This window comes from Electrona antarctica, assembly GCF_951216825.1.
Source record: "Electrona antarctica genome assembly, chromosome: 5".
In the NCBI taxonomy this organism is placed as follows: domain Eukaryota; kingdom Metazoa; phylum Chordata; class Actinopteri; order Myctophiformes; family Myctophidae; genus Electrona; species Electrona antarctica.
In genome coordinates this window covers 37,672,406-37,681,422 of record NC_136810.1, presented here as the reverse complement: position 1 = coordinate 37,681,422, position 9,017 = coordinate 37,672,406, and positions in this window count along the sequence as shown.

Below are 9,017 nucleotides of genomic sequence, written 5' to 3'. Positions count from 1 at the left end.
CACCGCTGCCAGGTGTGTCTACGCCTGAAACTTCATGTCCGAGAGTCTACAGACTACATCTGTGCCTATACTGTGCGTGCGTGAGTGTGTATGCTCCCCACATGGGATGAGACATGCACCAGTGATTGTATTAGCTCAAAGCTCACGGTGGTCCCGGGACCACCAGTGGTCCTTGAGAGGGTTCTAATTGAATGGTGGTCCGTGGCTCATAATGCCAATTGAATAGTGCGCCTTGACATGAAAAGGGTTGAAAACCACTGTACTAGCTGTGTATCTCTCGCCTGGCACACAGAGGAGATGGAGGGAGAGAAGAGGGTTAGTGTAGTGATTGTATTCGCTGATCTCTCGGCCTGGCACATAACAGAGGAGAGGGAGAGAGAAGGGCAGGAAGTTAGGAACTGTGGAGACGGTATTACCATCCACCACAAGAACTGGTAAACAAACTTAGTTTACAGCATGGGCAGGCTGATCGTGGGCGTGTCTCTCTGTTTTTATTAAAATAAAATCACCCTGTTTAATTACATACAGTAAAGTCACATAACCAGTCTGTCTGTAGCCTACACTCCCATAGACACAACCAGGCATGCACGCACACGAACACACATGCACAAATGCACAAGCATGCAACACACACACACACACACACACACACACACACACACACACACACACACACACACACACACACACACACACACACACACACACACACACACACAGAGGAATGCTTCCATATGTGGGCACTCACACAATCACACACACACACTCACTCACACACACACACACACACACACATGCGCGCACGCACGCACGCACGCACGCACGCACGCACGCACGCACGCACGCACGCACGCACGCACGCACGCACGCACACACACACAGACACAGACACAGACACAGACACACGTACACGTACACGTACACGTACACGTACACGTACACGCACACATGCATGCACTCACACACACACACGCACACACACACTAACAGTGACCTCATTGGCAATATTTGTTTTCCTCCAAAGTCACATGTGTCATAGATTTAGCATATTGCTCAAGCAGTACAGTTGTGTATAAAGTGTGGCGGCTCCACCAGTGCACTGAGGTTACATGCCCTCGTTGTAGCTGGGTCAGACTACAGGGAGGAGGACAAGTCATGGAAAGAATGCATCAAGTCTGTTTTAAAGCAAATTAGAACACATGCAGATGAAGACATGGGGGGGTAGAAACAGAGAGAGACATCTGTGGGTTTGTGTGAATGTGCATGTAGATACATTGAGGTCCGAGTATTTGTATAAGACAATGATGTTTTGGCTCCAAACTCAGTGGTGGCTCTACAGGGGGCATTGGGGGGCATTGCATGCCCATTGCCCACCCAGATTGGACTTTGTGCCCCTCCAGTCCAGATTGGCCAGTAGTACCCTTCATGTTCTTCATGATTATTATACATTTTCAAAATTAATTGAATAGTTAATAGACGTACGCACGCACGCACGCACGCACGCACGCACGCACGCACGCACGCACGCACGCACGCACGCACACACACACACACACACACACACACACACACAAAGAGACAGGGAGGGAGAAGGAGAGAGAGAGAGGGGAATAAGAGCAGATTGAAGTGAAAGGGCAAATGCAATTTGTCATTCACCCCATCCTTCTGCATTCTGTGTGCAGGTAGTGCAAGGTTCTGAATTAACAGAGAGCCCTTGTACCCTCGCCCACACGCGCATATGCATGCATGCACGCACACGCACACACACACACACACACACACACACACACACACACACACACACACACACACACACACACACACACACACACACACACTGCCATAGCATTGCGTGGGCGTGCTGGTGGTGGTGTAAAAAGCCCCCAGTCACCCAAAAGTAGGTCACACACATGGTGGGGGTACGTACGCCACGGTTACATGTAATTATTTACAATCTGCTCCTTTCGCCTTCTGGTATCAAAGCATGTGTGGATTCCAGGTCTCGGCACAGCATTAAAACATTCTTCTTTCCCATGATGTTTATCACATTTACTATGAAACCCTGCATCTCCCGTCCGTCCGGCTGTTAGTTAGTCACCCACGCCTCCATATATGGTCACGCCTCATGACAGGTCATGCCTCGTGACATCACGTCTCCATATATGGTCACGCCTCACATGACATCATGAAGCCCCTTAGATCTCCATATATGGTTGTCAGTCCATCACGCCTTGTGACATCACGCCTCGTGACATCACGCCTCGTGACACGCTCCATATGTCAATCTGACATCATCAAACCCTCTACTGGATAACCATATGGAAAAGACTGGATCATCACCTAGATCTGCATATATGGAGCCGACCAGCAACTCTACATCTGATCTGACCTCAAACCCTTAAGCCCTAACCACACCAAAGGGTCACCATGCAACTCCTTGGGTCCAAACTGTTGCAAGGAGTTAACGCTAAAACCGTCTTGACCCTTTGGTGTGGTTTGGGCCATTGAATTCCATGCGTTGAATCACTAGGGTCAACGTGGGTCAACGTGCAACAAGACATATCACACCACAGGAACAACGCTAAAACCGTCTTGACCCTTTGGGCTTTAGATGTCCATATATGGAGCTGACCTGTTCAGACATTCCATATGTTGATCCTTCCCCACCCGTCCTTCCTGTTCTAACATTCCATATGTTGATCTGACCTCCCATTCCAAAGCACCAGCTCTCACCCAGCAGTCTGCCGTCACCCAGGCGGATGCGTGCACGCGACCTCGCCCTCTAGGGCGTCTTACTGGTATTAGGATCCCCATTAGCTGGTGCAAAGCAACAGCTAATCTTCCTGGGGTCCACAGAGAACATAAAAACATGACATTCGACAGGAATGACATTACAGGACAGTCAATTTCCAAAAAGCAAACAATTATTTCTGCCTTAGTTACATATTAACCTTCCATTCTCTTAAAGTAGAAAACAAAAGTAGAGTTAAAAATTTAAAATATAATCCGAACCACATCATATGTGTTTTCTTCTTCGGTCGTCTGCGACCTTCAGTTATGGCATTTAGAATTGTGAGAGAGCCATTGTTGTCATTACCTAAACACGTGTCATTATACAGTGATGATGCAGAAACAAATTGACTCAATGCGCTCCACACAGTCAAAATATTCAATTCACTGTGTGCTGATCATTTAATTCAGATCTTTTCAGGCAGCGACCCTCCAAAATAAATTTGACCCTGACAAGCACTTGGAATGTATGTAGTAGCCTAGTTGAGCCATTACATTTAGTTTTGCACAGAAGAATATTGTGAAAATAGCTGATCTATGAGGTTGTAGATCAGCAATTTTGTATGCCTCTTTTCTTAAATAATTTTACAATTTGGCCAATGTTTGACCAGTTTTTATAGTAGTTTGTTGATTGCTTTTGATGCAGTAATGGTCATTTTTCATTTCTTTTTTGTATTAAAAAGGTCCTTAAAGTCCTTAAAATCAGTCATCTGAGGAGCCCCTCAAAATCATGTGGGGAGCACTGGGGACCTCCCTGAGGGTCCCGACCCACAGGTTGAAAACCACTGATTTAATTCAGTGTGTGGAATACCTAGGGTAGGTAACCTCACAAAAAACGTGCAGTAATCCTGGTCTCTATACTGCCTTCGTCTGGCCAGCCTTGGCGCCTGATGGAGGGGAAAGGAACTGGTTGGAATAACGTCTTCCTTCCTCACGCTACGTTCAACCGGGGAAACTCCCCCTGTCAGGTGAAAAGAAGTGTCTTGGACGCTCATGCATTGAAGGAAGCATGAGGTCAGCCCGTTGCTCTCCCCAGGTTGGCGGAGGGAGTATAGAGCCCATGGGACTACATTAGATAATTGACACAAATTTATAATAAAAAAAAAATAAGTATGTGAAATGCTGTATATATTGTATGTGTATGCGTGTATTTGGTGTATTTGTCACTGTATCATATATAACCAAATCCCCTTTATGCGCCTCGCAATAGTTTATGGATAGGATGTGACTTCAAAAAGTCCACATTTCAGTTCTACAGTAGACACCCCAAATAATACGCCCACGCCACGGTGACTTCTTACTGTCATCTGCTGCGGGCCCGCCCTCGCTTACAGGAAGACACATGCATCACCATGGTTTCAGATAACTGTCACTTCCTGTTTAAAGTGGAGGCCCTTGGAGGCCTAGCAAAAGAGAGAGAGAGAGACGAGGAGGTTCACATGCAAATGCACAAACGCGCGCACACACACACACACGCACGCACGCACGCACGCACGCACGCACGCACGCACGCACGCACGCACGCACGCACGCACGCACGCACGCACGCACACACACACACACACACACACACACACACAGTCTATAGGTCTATAGGCATCCATTCACATGCACACAGATTCTGTGGGAAAGGATGATAAGAGAAACATCTGTCTGAGATATTAGACTGTTGAACTGGGCCAAAGGATAACTTGGGAGAGAGAGACAGAGAGAGACAGAGAGAGAGAGAGAGAGAGAGAGAGAGAGAGAGAGAGAGAGAGAGAGAGAGAGACCCACCCACACAGAGGCAGATAAGGGGGGTGGGGTGCAGCTAAATGTTGTGCACTGACAGTCAGGAAACCCACATGTACACAGAGGAAGACTGGAGAGGTAGCAGGATGACCTGTACCATTTCACCTCAGCTTTATCGACAGGTCATGCAGGGCTTACACAAAACAGACACCAGGGATTCCTCCAAAAAAACGTTAATGTCTTTGAGCCAGTGGTTCTCAAATATACGGTCTGGGGACCACCAGGGGTCCAGTCAAATTAGCTGTAATAAAGAAGTTCACAAGAGCTTGGAGATCATCTATATACAACACAAGTCTTCTTGTCCCAGGTTCCTAAAACATATTTTAGGAACAACTCACTATCTTTTCTGCTCCCTATAGTTGATAATCCCTCATTTCTACCATCCCAACTGGATGACACGTTTGCACAGTGGAAGGGTTTGGGTATACGCACAATTGGTGACTTATATATAGGTGAAACTTTTGCCTCATTTGCTCAACTGCAGGAAAAATATAGACTCCCTAGGAGTAACTTTTTTTAGGTTTCTACAGGTTAGGAACTACATCCGTAACTTTTCTCCCACTTTTGAGAGAACTACACCTTCATCCCTAGATAAGTTCCTTCTTAATAATATAGTACCAGACGTGAGGGTGTCACATCTTTATGAATCATTTCAAGTGGCAAACCTACCTACTACATCAGCTATTAAGTTGGCATGGGAAAATGAGCTGGGGACTTCAATTTCAGACGAGCTCTGGGAAGACAGCCTTGAAGAAATGAATGCGTGCTCTATCAACTCCAGACATTGCCTTATCCAGTTTCGAGTCATACATATAGACTCCATTATTCCAAATTAAAATTACATAACATATTCCCAGATATTTCTTCGCACTGTGACAAATGTAATGCAATAGATGCAAATCTTCTCCACAGCTTCGCCCTTTGCCCTCGGATACAAAGATATTGGATTAAGATATTTGAAACACTCTCTGATATGAGTATTCATATTGACCCCGATCCTGTACTAATTATTCTGGGTTTGTCAGACTCCATGCCTAGGTTGACGAGAGCACAGAAACAACTCTTCTCATATGGTCTGATTACAGCAAAAAAACTAATTTTGACTCACTGGAAAAAGGAGGAGGCTCCTGCATTTAAGCATTGGCTAAATTAAATGACTAGTACGCTTCATCTTGAGAGAATAAGGTATTTCCTGAGAAACAGGGAGAAACAATTTGATAAGGTTTGGCTGCCCCTTGTCCATTACTTGAGTAGAAACAATTCATAGACAGGATACCACTGATGTGGTTGACTGTACGACATTTTCTTTCAGATGTTTTCCATTTTTCAAATTACTATTTTATTCTATAGTATGCGGTGTCACTGAGCAGTATGGGTGGGAGGGTTGAGGGTTTTCTTTCTCTTTTTTGTCCTTTCATTTTTTGTTTTCTATAAAAGAAAAATGTAATTCATATCACAATGTTTAATCTACAACAATGTATAATCTGTTCTCAATAAAAACCTATTTGCCAAAAAAAAATAGTTAAAGTTGAGACAAAATATCTATTCCAAGATGTTGCAAGCACAACATTGCAAGCACAACATCTTTGTATAAAGCGACTTCACAATTTATGCCACAAACTGGTATGCATGCCTGACTCTCACATCTCAGTTGTGGATAAAAGCAGGAAAAGAATCTCAACCATTCACACCCAGAAGGAATTAAACTGCATATATTTCGGCTGATAGGAGAAGTTGCATCACATACACACACTCACAAAACAATTTCTGAAAGTTATGACAAATGCGTTAGCTGTAAAATAGCATTTATAGCATTTATATCAGTAGAACTGAGGTTGAGGTAATGTTCTATCTGGAATAAAAGCGACTTCATCATTGCTCACATTGCTGTTATAATGGATGTGCAGCGATAACAAGGTTCCCTTGAATGTGTGTTTGTGTCAAGTGAAGTTCTGTGTCCCTGTTCTGTTCACACACACACACACACACACACACACACACACACACACACACACACACACACACACACACACACACACACACACACACACACACACACACCAAAACATCTGTTTCCTGCATGGTGGGAGTCTAAAACTTGGGGTCTCTTCTAGGACTGTTTTTGGTCTCTCTCATGACTCATCCGATTGTTCTGTCCAACAATCTCAGACGCCCCTCGATCTCCCAAATTCTGAGACAGCACTCAGGAATGTCTTAATGTGACTCCCTCCATGTGCTATGACGTCATGACATTGTAGGCCCGCAAGGTCTTTGTGTCATTTCCAGTAACAGCTTTCTCAACAAGCACAGTAGCCTGCCCTATAGACAAGCAGTGGTTCTCAACTTTTTTCATGTCAAGGACCCCCAAATAGAATAGCATCTGGCCACAGACCCCCACCTGAAAAGATGTGCGAGTGTGTAAGATTTGTGTTGTTAAAAACTTAAAATGTTTCAGAAATATTCAAAAGGTTTCACATTATTTTGAGATTCTTTTGAAAATAGCCCACCTACAAGCTGTATAGGCTGTTCTCAGATAGCCTATATGTATACAAGGGTTAAAGTTGTTAAACTGATTTTGAGGCGATTATTAACTCATTTTTCTGTGGACCTCCTGGAAGCCACTCAAGGACCCCTGGGGGTCCCCGGACCCCACATTGAGAATAACTGGTCTGGAGTAACTATAGGCCTGTCTTCCTGTGTGGATGTACACAGGATGTCTGTATTTTAAATATCCCATTGCACTCTGCTTGTCCATGTGCTGTCTGCTGTGTCAGACATATGTATATTATTTAATATTTGTTGAATTGACAGTTGTCTGTACTGAACCACACACTGATGCAAATTCTTAGTAGCCTATGATGAACTTAATTGTTGTCTCCACCAGGCCGAAGGCATTCTCCACCAGGCCGAAGGCATGGGGAGAGAGTATGTTTTGCACTCCGTCCGTCCGTCCGTGTGTCCGTCCGTCCGTCCGTGTGTCCGTCCGTGTGTCCGTCCGTGTGTCCGTCTGTGAACAGCTAATCTCCGCCACTGTTAACCCGGTCGATGCCACATTTTGCACACACACTCCCTGGATGCCAACGATGAACCTCTGCCCCAAAATTTCCAGAACGGCCTGTTATAGCGCCACCAGGAGGCCGCTTTGTGCAAAACAAGTTTTTGGACAGTACACCTACAGATTTTGTCCAAACATCACGCAAATTGGTACACAGTCTCTCTAGAGCCATTCAACCAAACGGGTCTTTCAGATTTCCCAGACTCCATCCTGATTGGCTAAGATTGGCTTCCAAAGTTCGCAGGAGTGTTCAAACAAAATGCTGCAAATCATGAACACATCGTGTGATTTCCGTGAAATTGCGCATGCACATTCCCACTCGGCCGAGGAAGAAATGCCACGTGAACATTTTCAACTCAGCCTCATGGTGGCGCTATAACTGGCCGAAAAGTGTTTTTACCTCTAACTGCACGGATCTGTGGATAACTTTGTATGCCAACTCCCTAGAGGCCAAGGAAAAACCTTTGCCTGGAATTTTTCACATCTGCTCTTTATAGCGCCACCAGGAGGCCGACATATGTAAAACACATTTTCTAATATTACTCCTTCAGATGTTATCCAAATTGCACGCAAATCGGTACACATGCTCTCCATAGTCATGTAATCCACCTTCATTGCCTACGATTGGCTTCTAAACTTTTCAGGAGTAGCCCGCTTGGTACCCGCTTGGTTTTGTACAAATTGCCACAACTACTCAACGCAGCGTCCGATTTCGGTGAAACTGTGCATGCATATTCCCACTAGTTTTATTTTGTTTTCCGGATCTTGGGATGTTAATACCGGTAGATCCTTCCTCAAACCCAATAGTATTATGGACTAGTCTGTATGGTGATGGTTGGAAGTGTAGTGTTACTGCCAGTGTTTCTTCAATGGGAGACCTCTCAGACCTGAGAGCACAAGTGTCAGATCAGTGTTGGTGTGTGTGGTAGGACATTGAACAGAAGGATAGTGGATAAGCTTATCCCCTGGTCATTAGTAAGAAGATTACTCTTTTATCAGTATGAATGCTCAGGAGGAGAGCCTCGGCTCTCACAAAAGCCAGGAGGGGAAATAGAGACTGCATGATGTTCTCTTTGAATCAAAGCCAGCAATTACAAATGATCTGCTTTGTTGGAAATTTCCATAATGGTAAGGTGTACTGTAGTAGTTTACAGGATAATTATTGATTGATTGATTGATTGATTGATTGATTGATTGATTGATTGAAGTATTTATTAACAGTTTGCAGAATGGGCACATTTCACACGAAAGCACAACTCAATACTGTGGACGACACACTGATAGAGCATTACACTTGTTTACAACAGGGGACTTTTTCCAATTCATCAGAACATTTAGAGGTACAAATATACCTGGGGCGATTCAGATTTTACGGGGGCAA